The sequence below is a fragment of the Grampus griseus genome (assembly GCF_964374135.1).
Source record: "Grampus griseus genome assembly, chromosome: 1".
Classification (NCBI taxonomy): domain Eukaryota; kingdom Metazoa; phylum Chordata; class Mammalia; order Artiodactyla; family Delphinidae; genus Grampus; species Grampus griseus.
In genome coordinates, this window is record NC_139017.1 from 74,576,860 (window position 1) to 74,594,091 (window position 17,232).

Genomic DNA, 17,232 nt, shown 5'->3' on the forward strand with positions numbered 1-17,232 from the left:
CTATGTTCATCAGTGATATTGGCCTGTAGTTTTCTTTCCTTGTGACATCCTTGTCTGGTTTTGGTAACAGGGTGATGGTGGCCTCGTAGAATGAATTTGAGAGTGTTCCTCTCTCTGTTATATTTTGGAAGAGTTTGAGAAGGATAGATGTTAGCTCTTCTCTAAATGTTTGATAGACTTCACCTGTGAAGCCATCTGGTCCTGGGTTTTTGTTTGTTGGAAGATTTTTAATCACAGTTTCAATTTCATTACTTGTGAATGGTCTGTTCATATTTTCTGTTTCTTCCTGGTTCAGTCTTGGGAGGCTATACCTTTCTAAGAGTTTTCCATTTCTTCCAGGTTGTCCATTTTATTGGCATAGAGTTGATTGTAGTAGTTTCTTAGGATGCTTTGTATTTCTGCGGAGTCTGTTGTAACTTCTCCTTTTTCATTTCTAATTTTATTGATTTGAGTCCTCTCCCTCTTTTTTTGATGAGTCTGACTAATGGTTTATCAATTTTGTTTATCTTCTCAAAGAACCAGCTTTTAGTTTTATTGATCTTTGTTATTGTTTTCTTTGTTTCTATTTCATTTATTTCTGCTCTGATCTTTATGATTTCTTTCCTTCTGCTAACTTTGGGTTTTGTTTGTTCTTCTCTCTCTAGTTCCTTTAGGCATAAGTTTAGATTGTTTACCTGAGATTTTTCTTGTCTCTTGAGGTAGGCTTGTATAGCTATAAACTTCCCTCTTAGAACTGCTTTTGCTGCATCCCATAGGTTTTGGATCGTCGTGTTTTCATTGTCATTTGTCTCTAGATATTTTTTGATTTCCTCTTTGATTTCTTCAGTGATCTCTTGGTTGTTTAGTAACGTATTATTTAGCCTCAATGTGTTTGTGTTTTTTACGTTTTTTTCCCTGTAATTCATTTATAATCTCATAGCATTGTGGTCAGAAAAGCTGCTTGATATGATTTCAATTTTCTTAAATTTACTGAGGCTTGATTTGTGACCCAAGATGGATCTATCCTGGAGAATGTTCCATGTGCACTTGAGAAGAAAGTGTAATCTGCTGTTTTTGGATGGAATATCCTATAAATATCAATTAAATCTATCTGGTCTATTGTGTCATTTAAGCTTCTGTTTCCTTATTTATTTTCATTTTGGAGGATCTCTCCATTGGTGTAAGTGAGGTGTTAAAGTCCTCCACTATTATTGTGTTACTGTCGATTTCCTCTTTTAGAGCAATTGCTCTATGTATTGAGGTGCTCCTATGTTGGGTGCATATATATTTATAATTGTTATATCTTCTTGGATTGATCCCTTGATCATTTTGTAGTGTCCTTCCTTGTCTCTTGTAACAGTCTTTATTTTAAAGTGTATTTTATCTGATATGAGTATAGCTACTCCAGCTTTCTTTTGATTTCCATTTGCATGGAATATCTTTTTCCATCCCCTCACTTTCAGTCTGTATGTGTCCCTAGGTCTGAAGTGGGTCTCTTGTAGACAGCATATATATGGGTCTCGTTTTTGTATCCATTCAGAAAGCCTGTGTCTTTTGGTTGGAGTATTTTCTTCTCTTGTGTTTCCCACTTTGAGAAGTTCCTTTAACATTTGTTGTAGAGCTGGTTTGGTGGTTCTGAATTCTCTTAGCTTTTGCTTGTCTGTTTGATTTCTCCATCGAATCTAAATGAGATCCTTGCCGGGTAGAGTAATCTTGGTTGTAGGTTCTTCCCTTTCATCACTTAAGTATATCATGCCACTCCCTTCTGGCTTATAGAGTTTCTGCTGAGAAATCAGCTGTTAACCTTATGGGAGTTCCCTTGTATATTATTTTCCATTTTTCCTTTGCTGCTTTCAATAATTTTTCTTTGTCTTTAATTTCTGCCAATTTGATTACATGCCGATGCGTCTTGGTGTGTTTCTCCTTGGGTTTATCCTGTATGGGACTCACTGCGCTTCCTGGACTTGGGTGGCTATTTCCTTTCCCATGTTAAGGAAGTTTTCGACTATAATCGCTTCAAATATTTTCTCTGGTCCTTTCTCTCTCTGTTCTCCTTCTATGACCCCTATAATGCGAATGTTGTTGCATTTAATGTTGTCCCAGAGGTCTCTTAGGCTGTCTTCATTTCTTTTCATTCTTTTTTCTTTATTCTGTTCCGTAGCAGTGAATTCCACCATTCTGTCTACCAGATCATTTATCTGTTCTTCTGCCTCAGTTATTCTGCTATTGATTCCTTCTAGTGTAGTTTTCATTTCAGTTATTGTATTGTTTATCTCTGTTTGTTTTTTCTTTAATTCTTCTAGGTCTTTGTTAAACATTTCTTGCATCTTCTCAATCTTTGCCTCCTTTCTTTTTCCGAGGTCCTGGATCATCTTCACTATCATTATTCTGAATTCTTTTTCTGGAAGCTTTCCTATCTTCACTTCATTTAGTTGTTTTTCTGGGCTTTTATCTTGTTCCTTCATCTGGTACATAAGCCCTCTACCTTTTCATCTTGTCTGTCTTTCTGTGAATGTGGTTTTTGTTCCACAGGCTGCAGGATTGTAGTTCTTCTTGCTTCTGCTGTCTGCCCTCTGGTGGATGAGGCTATCTAAGAGGCTTGTGTAAGCTTCCTGATGGGAGGGACTGGTGGTGTGTAGAGCTGACTGTTGCTCTGGTGGGCAGAGCTCACTAGAGCTCTGATCTGCCTGACTGTTGATGGGTGGGGCTGGGTTCCCTCCCTGTTGGTTGTTTTGCCTGAGGCAACCCAACACTGGAGTCTACCTGGGCTCTTTGGTGGGGCTAATGACAGACTCTGGGAAGGCTCACGCCAAGGAGTACTTCCCAGGACTTCTGCTGCCAGTGTCATTGGCCCCACGGTGTCAGCTCTGTATTTCTTAAAAGTCTCTTGTTTGCGTCCCTTAGAGCATCCTGTCACTTTCAAGATCACGGTCCCATTTAACTTTCTCTGCCTTTCTGGATCTCCCAGAGAGTACCTGCAGGTCCCCAAGTTGTAGCTAGTAGTGTTTCGGAACCTCAGGGAATACAGCCTTTCTCTGGGGGCCGCTGAAGAGCCCCTCTGCTGAGAGTACCACAGGTCTTCCTGGGACACCTCCATCCTCTCTACACAGCCATCTGTAAGCTTGGCCCAGGAGAACGCGTAGGGAACTTGCAGGTCTCAGCCGGCAGTGCAAGGCAAGTCCACATCCTCCAAAGAGGCCACCTTCACCTCCCGGGCAGGGGGCGCCACGCTGCAGGCGCAGCTCAGGAGCAGGAGCTAGAGGCCGCGCGCCATGGCTGAGGGCTGCCCGCCCGGGACCGTGGTGCGTGCCTCCACTTGTAGTTGTGCCCCACCGGCGCTTCTTTGTGCTTTTTTTTTTTTTTTTTTTTTTTTTTTTTGGCTGTACGCGGGCCTCTCACCACCGCAGCCCCTCCCGCCGCAGAGCACGGGATTCACGTGCCCCAGACCGGGGCACGAACCCGCGTCCCCCGCATCGGCAGGCGGACCCCCAACCACTGCGCCACCAGGGAAGCCCTCTTTGTGCTTTTGATTTGCATTTCCCTGGTGATGAGTGATGCTGAGCACCTTTTCATGTGCCTGTTGGCCATCTGTATGTCTTCTTTGGAAAAATGTCTATTCAGATTCTTTGCCCATTTATTAATGAGATTGTTTGGGTTTTTGCAGTTAAGTTGTATGAGCTCTTTATAAATTTTGGACATTAACCTCTTATCAGATAGATGATTTACAAGTATCTTCTCCCATTCCGTAGGTTACCTTTTCATTTTGATGGTTTCTTTCTCTGTGCAATAGTTCATTTCTTCTTACTGCTGCATCTACCATGGTGTGGATGCACCACAGTTTATTCAATCACATACTGCCGAACATCTGGATTGTTTCTGACTAGTTTTTGGCTATTACAAATAAAACTGGTATAAACATTCCTGTACTGTTCTCATTTTCACAACTGAGCCTGAGGCTGTCACTGGTATTTATGACTTTCCTCTGTTGCTTCTCATTCCTTTGTCTTAATAATAGCTAACATTTATAGAGTGTTTACTACATGCCAGACCCTGTTCTATGTGTTTTATAAGTGTTAATTCTCAAAATAACCGTTTGAGATATGAACTATTATTATCCCCATGTTACAGGTGTGGAAACTAAAGTAGACACAGGTACACAGCCAACATGTGTTAGCACTCAGATTTAAATCCATGTAGTCTGGTACCCGAGCTCAGGCTCTAAACCACTATGTTATACAGGCAGGACTTAAGATGGTTGGGTTCTTTTCTCATGGAGTGACTTAAACCTTCACTCCTGGAGGATAACTAGCTGTTATCTTGCTTCTGCTGGTTTAGTCTTCTGTTAACTTTAACCATTGGACATGATGGTATATGATATCCCTGGGGTGCCGCTGGGTTGCACACATCCTCCTCTCTGACCCTGCTGTGTAACAGTAACCTTATTTTCTCTAAATCATCAGTATCAATCATCCCAGCTAACGTCTTATTCCCCTTCTTTGCCTGTTTACTCAATGGCTTAAAAAGCCCCAAATGGCCAGGTTTCTGTCTCACGTTCCAGTGCAATGGGCCTATTGGTGTCTCCTCTTTGTGGAAGCAAACCTCCTTGGGATACCAAACCTCTAAACCAGCAAAGCCCAGAGTCATGGGGCTACACGCAAAAATGTTGTGGGTTATTAGGTGTAGTAGTTAGAGGCCCCACTCCCACCTCTATCTCCCTATTCCTGGGGCCACCATGTATCCTGGCTAAGAAAGAAATGGTACCATAGAATTGCTGCTGGTTCAGAGCATACACTGCACTCCACTCTGGGGTCAGCACTCCATTCTCAGAGGGTTTTGCCATAACTCAGTCTCTACAAAGCCAACTCCTTCTGAGGGATGGAGTACATAAGACTCATGACTCCCATGGGCCTTCCAGGGTAAAGAACATGGACTCTGGAGCCAAACTGTTTGCATTCATATATTGGCCTCACCACTCACTTACCTACTGTGACTTTGAGCCATTTATAAAACTTCTCTGTAACTCAGTTTCCTTATCTGTAAAATGGAGATAATAATGGTATTTAGCTTAATATGGTTTCTGTGAAGATTAGATGAGCTAATGAAATGGAGGAGGACACTATGGTCCTTCCCCACCATGTCCTCCGCCTGCCTCTTGTCTGTGGAAAATCTTTAGCCAAAGAATAAGTTTAATCAGAGAAGTGAGAAAATGCAGAAGCAAAGAAAAGCAGTCAAACAGGACAAAACAATAATAGTTTAGTCTGTAAGCAAAGTCAAGGACCTTTAGTTCCTTCTCAAAGGCTGTAGATAACATTCAGAGCCATATCCTGTGAGCTATCTTTTAGATACTGAAACCCCCAGCAGGTGGAAGAAGTTAACTACATGATGACCAGACTGTAGCCTTGACATAAGATGCCACAGTTCCAAGAATTGGCCTCAAGGAAATGGGAACAAACCAACCCTGGAATTGAAGATTAACTGTACTTAAGACAATCTAGGGACTTCCCTGGTGGTCCATTGGGTAAAGACTCCACTCTCCCAATGCAGGGAGCCCAGGTTCGATCCCTGGTCCGGGAACTAGATCCCGCATGCATGCTGCAACGAAGATCCCACATGCTGTAACTAAGACCAGGCACAGCCACAACAATAAATAAATATATTTTTTTAAATCAAGACGACGCTGGTCAGACCACCGCATGACCAATTTCAAGATGACTGTCAGAGCTGACTGTGCTGTTTCTGCATGTAGCCCTTCCCTACATCTATAAAAGCTCTTGCCCACTAATTGTCAGTGGGGGTGGAGGGGAGGGGAGGGGAGGGGAGGGGAGGGGGCGGGGAGGGGGAGGGGGAATCCGCCCTACCCCCCACCCCCCGCCCCCGGTTGCCAGCTTCCAAAATAAAGCAAACTTTCCTTTCCACCAACTTGCCTCTTTATGGACTTTTGAGCACTGAGCAGCTGGACCCCACTTTTGGTTACACTAATACTTGCAGAGCACTTCGCGTGCTAGACACTGTCAACAATCTTTCACTGTACAGTGAGATCTTGGTCAGAAGCCACGCGTGTGGGGAGCCACGATAGCGTATGAGGCATCTGGAATGTCCACAGATGGTAGGGGGTGGGCAGATGTATGGGAGTAGGGAAAATAAATCCAAGGCTTAAAAATGCATAATTGCCTTCTAGAGAGAACAAATTTCTGCCCCTTCCTTGTTGGAGGAGAGCTAACATAAGCACCCTTCATCAAGTAGGTGGGCTGAATTGGTAGCTTTTGTGGGCCAAGCTGACCTTCAGCAGTAGCCCCCACTAGGTCTGACTTGGTAAGGGGCGGTCCATCCTGTGAAGGCCACATACAGCCTGTGTCCTTGCCACCACAGCTGTTTGGTTCATAGAATGTCTCAGGGAGAAACAGAATGACGCCCATAAAGCGGGTTCACCTTACCCATCTGACCACCAGGAGCAGCCTCTAGGGAGACGACCCTGTGGTGAGTGGCTCTACTAGACACAAATGTTCTTGTGTTCTGGGGCCCTCCTAAGAGGTCCATTCACAAGACTTCTTCCCAAACCTCTTTTCCCCAACCCTCTGATTTTGTTCCATCTACGTTTGTCCACCCAGCCAAATCACTGACCTTGCACATGAATCAGTATAGATCCTCTGTGTCTTCTCCCAAAAGAGCCAATGATGTATTCTACTTGAAATTTTACCCATTGGAGGATTTTCTTTCTCCATTAACTTCCAGGATCATCTCTCAGAAGGGCTTTACTATTTTTTTTCAATGAAGAGGCATTTGTTAATTATGTACAATTTAAGAAAAAGACCACTGAGTCTCTAGATTTGAAAGTAAATATCTTATAAAATTCCAGGGAATTCCTTGGCGGTCGGTGGTTGTCTCCGCACTTCCACTGCCGGGGATCCGGGTCCCATCCTTAGTCGGGGAAATAAGATCCCGCAAGCCACGTGGCTCAGCCAAAATAAATAAATGAATAAATAAATAAATAAAGCTCCATCCAAAAAAAAATTCCATGCTAAAAACTTCTGCTTTCCTAAGGGTTAAAACATTTTTAAATTGTGGTAAAAAACCTATAACATTAAATTTACTGTCTTAACCATTTTTAAATGTACAGTTCAATAGTGCTAAGTATATTCACGTTGTTGTGCAATAGATCTCTAGAACTTTTTCTCAGAAGCACTTTGTTACTGCAATAATAACAGGAACACTTAGTGCATGGACTATTCAAAGAGTTTTACATACATTACGTTATTTAATTTTTAAACCAACTTACGAGGTTAGGTATTTTTATTATCTCTCTTTTAGAGATAAGGAAACAGAGGTTCAGAGGGATTAAAACACTTGCCCAGGGCTTCCCTGGTGGCGCAGTGGTTGAGAGTCCGCCTGCCGATGCAGGGGACGCGGGTTCGCGCCCACATCCGGGAGGATCCCACATGCGGCGGAGCGGCTGGGCCCGTGAGCCATGGCCGCTGAGCCTGCGCGTCCGGAGCCTGTGCTCCGCAACAGGAGAGGCCACAACAGTGAGAAGCCCGCGTACCGCAAAAAAACAAAACAAAAAAAAACACTTGCCCAAATTCATATAGCTAGGAACTAGTGGAACCAGAATTCAAATACAGGCAGTCTGGTTCTAGAATTCTTGCTATTAATCTTTTTTTTTTTAACTGTGGTGGGTTTTTTTAACCATTTTAAAAAATTGAAGTATAGTTAATTTACAATGTTGTGTTAGTTTCAGGTATACAACAAAGTGATTCAGTTTTACATATAAATAAATAAATAAATATATATATATATTCTTTTTCAGATTCTTTTCCATTATAGGTTATTACAAGATATTGAATACAGTTCCCTGTGCTCTACAGTAGTACCTTGTTTATCTATTTAGAATTCTTGCTGTTAATCTCTTAATAATAAGCCACTTCTGGCTGGTGATGGTGTATGGTGCAGAGCCAGTCTCCTGCAATCCAAGTTGGAATTTTTTTTGTAATATTTATTTATTTATTTGTCTGTGTTGGGTCATAGTTGTGGCACACAGCATCTTCGTTGTGGCATGTGGGCTTCTCTCTAGTTGTGGCGCTCGGGCTCTAGAGCCACGGGCTCAGTAGTTGCGGCGCACGGGCTTAGTTGCCCCGCAGCATGTGGGATCTTAGTTCCCCGACCAGGGATTGAACCCATGTCCCCTGCATCGGAAGGCAGATTCTTAACCACTGGACCACCAGGGAGGTCCCCTGGAATTACTTTTTTGTTTCCAGTGTCTTCATGCCTAACTTCTCCTGAAGCCACTGGAGTGGACTGAGGGAGGAGAGGTTATTTAGCAAGATATGGCAAGCTAAAAGGCACACCAGGGCATTCTGTGGCTCCTTTCTGCCTTTAGGATACTATCAGGCTCCAGCCAGCTCTATTTGAAGACGAGGAGCACCAGGGCTTGTGAGACCTTGGGCTGGCTGGGTGGATCAGATAATCCTCAGTTCATAAGGGGCTTGGCCCTATGTTTGGTTTCTACTGAGATCCAGAAACTCACAAGAAGCTATTTATCAAGAGAAGAACTGTTACTTGCTGAAGTTGGCTGGACCTCACCACCGCTTTGGGCCACCCTGGGGACTCTCCTTCTGGGACTTGCTTGCCACAGTCTTTAAGATCACCCCAGTATGTCAAGCACCACTGGATCCCCTGAGTCATAAGGCCCCAGTGACAGATGTGCCTGAACTGCAGCCAGGAGCAGCCGGAGAGCTTTCCTCGTCTGAGACCCCATTCTCAGAACGCAGCTTCTACCTCTCAAATTTCAAGTGCAGCCCTGGCTCCACCAGCATCATGGGACCCTAGGAGCTTCTGTAGCATGCTATCTACCCAAACACTTGCATGCCCCCCCGCATCAACCAAAGCCCACTCCCCACTGTCCCTATTTCTCTGTGTCATGGTCCTCCTTCGGCACAGCTGGCTGTCCAAGACCGAGTCACATGCTTGCTACCAGCTGCAAGGGGACCTGGGACAGTGAGTATCTGGCCTTTTGGTTCCTGAAGTGGTTGGTGGGTTCTGTCTCCCACCAAACTTAAAAAGAGATGTATGTGCTGGCCAGACCCAAACAATAAAACACAAAAACAACCTATCCCAAGGAGCTGTGAAGATTATATGATTTACTACATTATTATAGCGTAGGAGTCACAGGCACAGAGTCTAACGCCAACTGCCTGGGTTCACTTCCTGGGCTCTGCCGCTCACTAGCTGTATGACTTTGTCAAGTTACTTCCCTTTGGTATATGTAACTCCCTTATCTGTCAAGTGGACATGAGAGTGCTCATTTCACAGGGCTGTTATGAGGATTAAACACACAGAGCAGGGCTTCTCTGGTGGCACAGTGGTTAAGAATCCACCTGCCAATGCAGGGGACACGGGTTCAAGCCCTGGTCCAGGAAGATCCCACATGCCGGGGAGCAACTGAGTCCCCGAGCCACAACTACTGAAGCCCGTGCACCTAGAGCCGGTGCTCGGCAACAAAGAGAAGCTACTTCAGTGAGAAGCCTGCACACAGCAACGAAGACCCAATGCAGCCCAAAATAAATAAATTTTTAAAAATAAATAAATAAAACACACACAGAGCATGTAAAGAGCTTAGAGAAGTACCTGGCACAGGTAAGCTTTTATATGAGACGTGTGGTTCACGTCTCTTTGTTTGTCTTTAAGTCCTTAAAACAGCACCAAGGGCTTATTAAGCATTTAATAAGTGATGGCTGTTGTTGTTATTATCATTATTACCTGTGTCTTGCCTACTTGTCCAGGTATGTCTCTAGACTACATCCTGAAAGTGGAATTCCTAGGTAAAATAGTACACAGTTTAACTTTTGATAGGTAGTGACAAATTGCATTTTGTTAATCAGGCACCAGCTGGTACTCTCACCAATCCTGAATGAGCATGCCCTTTTCCTCCTGTCTCACCAATACTGGATTTTAACTTTTAAAAGTTTTGCTCTTCTAATAAGAAACTGTGTTATTGTATTCTTTCATTATTTCAATTTTTAAATTATGTATGTATTTCAAGCTTACTATAAAACTTTTAAAACTCCATAACTGGCAGTCCAGTGGTTAAGACTTGGCACTTTCACTGCCAAGGGTGCAGGTTCAATCCCTGGTCGGGAAACTAAGACCCCACAAGCTGTGTGATGCAGCCAAATAAAAAAAATTTTAATTAAAAAAATAAAAATAGGGACTTCTTTGGTGGCACAGTGGTTGAGAATCCGCCTGCCAGTGCTGGGGACTGGAGTTCAAGCCCTGGTTCGGGAAGATGCCACATGCCGCGGAGCAACTAAGCCCGCGAACCACAACTACTGAGCCCACGTGCCACAACTACTGAAGCCCGCACGCCTAAAGCCCGTGCTCCTCAACAAGAGAAGCCACCGCAATGAGAAGCCCACGCACCACAATGAAGAGTGGCCCCCGCTCGCCACAACTAGAGAAAGCCTGCACACAGAAATGAAGACCCAATGCAGCCAAAAATAAATAAATAAATACATAAATTTATTTTAAAAAATTAAAAAACGTAATTGATATATAATGTAAAAATAAAAATTGCTCCCTATAATCCAATTCCTCAGAGGTAACCACTGTCAGTTACATTTGGTATGTTTGGTATAATAAAGGATGATTTATCTCTACAAATTCTTTTTTATGAACATATAAATACACATAGATATAACTTAAACATATATAATTTAAACTAGTTTAATATAAATTAAATTAATTTAAACAATTAATTAAATGGTTTAATTTAATATATAGTTTTAATTAAATAAGATTATACTATTTTTTGTTTTTTACCCCTTGACCATATTCCTTGGATATCCTTCCATATCAGTATATACAAAACTGTACATTATGACTGCTTGGTGTTCCATATTATTGATGTTACATAACATATTTAACCATTTCCCCTACTGATTGTTTCCAACTTCTTGCTATTACAAACAATGTTGCAATGAACATTCTATTCACATATTTGTGTCCTTGTCTATATTGCATACTTGTCTTTCCACAGAGCAGATCATTAAAATGGATTTCCCTGTAAAATGTTGCTAGGTATTGCTAAATTGTCTTCTTAAAATGTTCACCATTTTATACTCTTGCCAATAAAATATAAGCATGACCTTTTCCCCACACTCCTTCCAACCTGAATATTATCAGCCTTTTTATTTTTGAAAGTCATGTCATATTGTGGTTTTAACAAGCATTTCTCTGATTACTAATGAGATTGGGTAACTCTTCTTATGTTTATAAAGCCATTTATCTTTCATTTTCATATTCTTGGCACATTTTTCTGTTGCACTGTCTTTTTCCAATTGATTTGTTGGAGATTTTGGATCTTGAGAGCAATCATTGTTTTTCAGTTTAAACTTTGCCTTTTAAACTTTGGTTGACTTTTGACAAGCTGAGACAGGAACTCTCACAGTATTCATTTCCCAAATAGCAATTATTAGTATTTCTACACATGCCTGTGACCCTGGGGAGATCCTAGTGGAAACAGCAGGTTAGATATGGTGTATAGAAGACAGAGAATCCAGGATATGCATGGAGACTTTTTCCCGGGCCTCCCTCTGATTCCAAGTAGAACTGAGGACATCTCTTCAAACCTTGGGACTCCTGTCTTTCTGGGGCACTGGGAGAAGTATCCCCTACTTTCTTCCCAGTCAGCTTCTTGGTGCCGAGGTGAGAAAGCAGAGGCCCTGGGCTCCCAAGGGAAGGAGAGGATTTGTTCCTGCCTGCCCTGAGTCTTCGTAGAGAAACTGTGACTCAGGAATATGACTCCAGGGACCAAAGGTCCTACCAGCCTCAAACGGAAGGGCTTTTATTTTCCTTTGGATATTTTATTTACAGTACTGTAACGTGTCCAAAGTGAAGGCTTGATTAGGGGGGTTGATGGCTTAATTTGGGCCATTAACCAAGAATGATGCAATTGTTTCTTCCCAGGCTCTTAACTGAAAGGGTGCAAGCCAAGTGGGTCTCTGTAAAGGTGGAGATGATTGCATTAAAGCAATGGCTTTACGGCTCTTGTCTCAGCTCTTCTGGAGCCAGTCCTGGCACGGGAGGAAGGCTGTAGGGGAGGGCGGAGTGTGATGGCAAACTTTCACCTGTGTCCCTATAACCGACATTACCTTTTCTAGACTACATAACTGGTTCTCAAACCCACTTCACCTTTTCTTCTTGTAGATTAGATGTGTTACAAGACACATAATATCTGTTCTAGTCAGACTCTTCATTTAAACAGAAAATCAAGTCTTCAGTAGGCAGAGGTTAAAGAGATTAGGTTATAGAGATTTAAGAGATTTATATTTTTAAGCATTTTTAAAATTTATTTTATTTATTTATTTTTGGCTGCGTTGGGTCTTCATTGCTGCATGGGGGCTTTCTCTAGTTGCGGCGAGCGGGCGCTACTCTTTGTTGTGGTGCACGGGCTTCTCATTGCGGTGGCTTCTCTTGTTGCAGAGCACAGGCTCTAGGCTCGCGGGCTTCAGTAGTTGTGGCACGTGGGCTCAGTAGTTGTGGTGCATGGACTTAGTTGCTCCGCAGCGTGTGGGATCTTCCCGGACCAGGCTCGAACCTGTGTCCCCTGCATTGGCAGGCGGATTCTCAACCACTGTGCCACCCAGGAAGCCCCTAAGAGAGTTATTGAGAAAGTCAACGGACAGTTATGGACCGTCTAGATCTTGATGCAAATAAACTGTAAAATGAAAACTTACGAGACAATGGGGGAAATTTGAACACTGATTTAATATTTGGTAATAGTAAAGGTGTATTAATTTGTTTACCTGTGATTATGGTATTGTGGTTTTTAAAAAAGAATTATTATCTTGAAGGGATGCATACTGAAATATTAATTCAAGAAATAATATAATGTCTAGAGTTTGCTGCAAAAAAAATCCAAGGTAGAGGGAGGCTTGGAGGTATAGTCGAAACAAGATGGGTTATGAGCTGATCTTTATTGAAGGTGTATGGTGTACCTGTGGGTTCGTTATACTATTCACTCTACTTTTGTATTTATTGAAATTTTCCGGAATGAGAGAGAGAGAGGAGATCTCTCTATTTCACTTTCTATTCTTGTCTTCTCTCTCAAGAGATAGGGATAAAATAGTTAAGGTAAAAGTTGCTTTTAAAGCACTTTCTTTCCCCTCTTTAGCATCTCCCTTGCTCTTGCCGGTAGACCAGTAGCCACTCCTCAGCACTGCCCACTGGGAGGCATGCATCTGACCACACTGCTAAAATCCTAGCGGCTTAACACCCCAGGGGTAATCCCTGCAGCTCAGAGGTGAGAAGAGGCCATCACATAACAGAAAGACATAAACTGCTGGTGGTGAAGTTTCAGGCATCAGCAGCAGGCCAGAAGGGAGGATATTTCTGAGTGGATTCGAGGTGGGGAGGAAGCTCTCTCAAATTATACCCTTTGTGGAAAGCCCTGGCAGAGGGCATTGTTGTTTTTTCTTTATTTCTCTTCTCTGAGCTTCGTTGCTGCTCTGAGCAACAGGCTCTGAATTCAGCATTGTTCAGAGATGGGGAGGTGCTGTGAGATGAGCGTGGGCAGCTGGATGAATTAGTAAAACTTTGTTTCCTTAAGGTGAGATGAAGAAAAAAGCTACTTGCCTCTCCAGGTGTGCTGTGGGCCGTGCCTGAGCCATTTGCTTGCTAGAGTGCAGTGCCCAGCCTGGCACCAGTGACGCCTGGTAACTGGTTCTCAGTAAACGCTATTCTCTTCCTCTGAGGGCATGGAGTTGGTCTATTAAAACAAGGAGAAATGAGCAGGCCAGGGCTCAGAAATCCTGAGCAGGCCAAAACTTCAACTTGTCCAGCCAGTTCTGCTTCAGGCCGCCGCAGGCTGCTACCTTATGTGCTACAGGCATTTTCGTATACGTTTGTGTGTTCCTGGGTTCTTAGTTTGTTTATGCTGTTCGTTTGCACACAAACCTGTACCTGTATATACCAGACAACCCTTTCGAATGTTGTACTCTCGGTCACCCTTGCATTATCTTCCTTCCTTCTTAGCACTTATATGAAATAATCTTATTTATTTATACATTTACTTGATTATTGGCTGTCTCCCTTAGAATGTCATCTCTTTGATGGCAGAAACTTTGTCTTGTTCACCACTTTGTCTACCAAAACAGGGCTCCAGAAATGTTTGTGGAGATTGAATGAATGAATGACCATGCACATGTGTGTCTTCAAAGGAGAGGGCAGAGAGGTTGGTGGGACAGCTGCTGGGTGAAGGACCCAGGGCCAGTCCTTCTCCCTAGCATGGGCTCCCACTGTGGCCCTGACTGCACTGCACTGATCTTCCATCCTGTTTTCTTTTCTTCCTCTCTTCCTTCCTTCTTTCTTTCCTTCCTTCCTTTCTTTCTTTCCCTCTCTCTCTCTCTCTCTCTCTCTCTCTCAATATATATATGTTTTGTTTTGTTTTATTACCTTTATTTGGGGTTTGGTTACAGAAGTAATATATGCTTTTTTTTTTTTTTTTTTTTGGCCATACCACACAACTTGTGGGATCTTAGTTCCCTGACCAGGGCTTGAACCCCGGGCCACTGCAGTGAAAGCGCAGAGTCCTAACCACTGGACCACCAGGGAATTCCCCATGCTTTTTATCTTTTAAAATCCAGAAGCATATAAAGAAAAAATGGAAAATCATCACCTTCCTTCCATTGCGTCTCTCCAGAGGTAACCACGGCTGTTACTTAGATGTATATGCTCCCAGTCTTTCCCAGAGCACGGGGCGGGGGGGTCTCCACCACTCCCCCTACCAAGACCGCACAGCTCCAAGCTGTAGACGTCTGCTTCCTCACTCCTCTCCCCCTTTCCGAGAAAAAGTCTCTCTGTTCTGAGGTTTCCAAGAAACAAAACATCAGAGCTTTCCACATTCCTTCTGTTCTTCTGCTCCCCACCCTCCTCCTCCTGAAACCAAACGAAGCAAAACAAAACACAAAAACGCCAAGGATTGATTAGAAAAACTGTGAGCTCCAGAGTCAGGCGGACCTGGGTGGAAATCCTGCTCTGCCATCTGTCAGAAGCCTTGGCCCTCTCTGAGCCTCGGTTTCTTCGTGAGTGAAAGGAGGGTGCTTTACTTACAAGACTGGGTGGTGTCAAGGGTTAAACTGGGTGCTGCAGGCAAGGGCTAGTGCACGGGAGGTGGTTTCACAAGTTAACTTTCCTTTCTCCCCATTATCACTCTGGAGCGGACTTACTGCTTCCCTGTCATTTTTGTTTTGCTAGAGATGAAGAACACCAAGTTTTTTTTTTCTTTCTCTCTTGCTTTTTTTTTTTTTTTTTTTGACACATCAAGTTATTCTTAGAGACTCTGACTTCATCATCTCCTCTACTTTCCCTTCGCTGGGTTTAGTCCTTCTTCCCTCACTTCCCCATTTCCCCATCAGTGATTTCAGGGCCTGTTTAAAGAGGCTGAGGGTGGAAGAAAAGGAAGGAACCGTAAGCGCCCTGCGCCCTCCCTGTGCAGCTGAGGCTCCAGAACCCACCGTGGGCTTGAGAACCCATTTCCTGTTTGTGGAGGCCCAGCCAAAGTTCAGGCAGCAGTTACATAATCGCCTGGCTGTCCAACTGTCAACTCGCTAACCTATCCCCTCTAATATTTACTGTGCTTCTCTAGGGCTTGAAAGGAGCAGAAGGAACGTGGGCCACACCCACCCTGCCAGCCTTCCCAAGCACCTTGCTTCAGGCTGGGGGATGCCCGGTGTCGGGGCGCCGTGCAGGGCCTCCCTGGTTAGCAGATCTGAGCTGAAGTCCAACTCGCCCAACTCTAGTTGGCCTCTGGCTAGGGAAGGGCAGCCCTGAAATTCCTGAGAAGCAGCATTAGGGATGCTCAGGAGATCCCATGCTGATGGGGGTACCATTCACGGTGGAAGCCCAAGCCCTGTTCATGTCAAAAGAAGCAAGTATACCATGGGCGCTTCTCAGTCATCTGCCTGAACCCTGACCCTGGACTCCCTCCACCTGCAGCCTGGATTGGGACAGCCTTCCCCAAGCACGCTGCAGGCTCTGGAGTAAGAATTCTGGAAGAAAGCCACAGCAGGAGGTTAGGGGTGCCAAAGAGGAGCCGCAGAGACCTGCCAGATCAGAGCCACAGGGCATGAAAGAACTTGCAGTCAGTGACAGAGTCTGCAACAGCTCTGAAATAACAACTTCTTTGGACTTAAGAACTTTTTTTTTTTTATTTTTTTTTTTTAATTTTTTTTTGGCTGCATTGGGTCTTCGTTGCTGCGCGCAGGCTTTCTCTAGTTGTGTCGATGGGCTTCTCATTGCACTGGCCTCTCCTGCCGCGGAGCATGGGCTCCAGGCACGCCGGCTTCAGCAGCTGTGGTGCATAGGCTCAGTAGCTGTGGCCTGCGGGCCCCAGAGCACAGGCTCAGCAGCTGTAGTGCCCGGGCTTAGTTGCTCTGCAGCATGTGGGATCTTCCCGGACCAGGGATCGAACCCGTGTCCCCCGCATTGGCAGGTGGATTCCCAACCACTGCACCACCAGGAAAGCCCTGGACTTAAGAACTTTTGATAAGACAGTGGGGATGGGGTTTCTTTCTCTTTCAGATCTTGCATGTTGGGCTACCTGAAGCCAAAAAGCAGAAGAGTAGAGAGGAGGTAGGTGATGGAGACCTCAGGAGGAGGAGGGCCAGAGGGATTAGGTAGGGTGATTGGAGACAGGCAAAGAAGCAGCCCTCAGGGGCCACCCCTGTGGGGCAGCTGCACCCACGAGGCTCACTCTGATAGCTGCCTGGCTGACAGTACAATGGCTAGGGTGTAGAAGAAGGAAAGAGCCAGGAGGGGTTGAGTGACACTGGGGATGAGGGGATAAGGGAGGACCCCTGCCCTGGGCAGCCACAGGGCATCTTCCTTTGTGGGCAAATGATCCCTCATCCATGGGAACCAGGAGGACGGAAACCCATCACACTGAAGCCCAGGTTTGCTCTCCTACCCTCCACTCTGGTTTGGAAACCTCGTGGCTCTTTTCTACAGGCGATCTCATGCCCAAAGTTTGTTCCTTTCACTATCCAATAAAAACTCCACCCCAGAGCTTTCATCCAAGGAAATGAAAGTGGCTTCTGTGGACCAGAGCCAGCAGGCTCCTAGCAGAGTGGGGCAGGGGTTACCCTGGTCAGGTGGCCAACTTTGAGGAAAGAGGGGACCCTCGGCTTCAAGATGGAGAGCAATTTGTGTGGGTCCCCTTGTCCAGCTCTCTAAACCCTCGCTCCCTGGATGACGGTAGCCCCA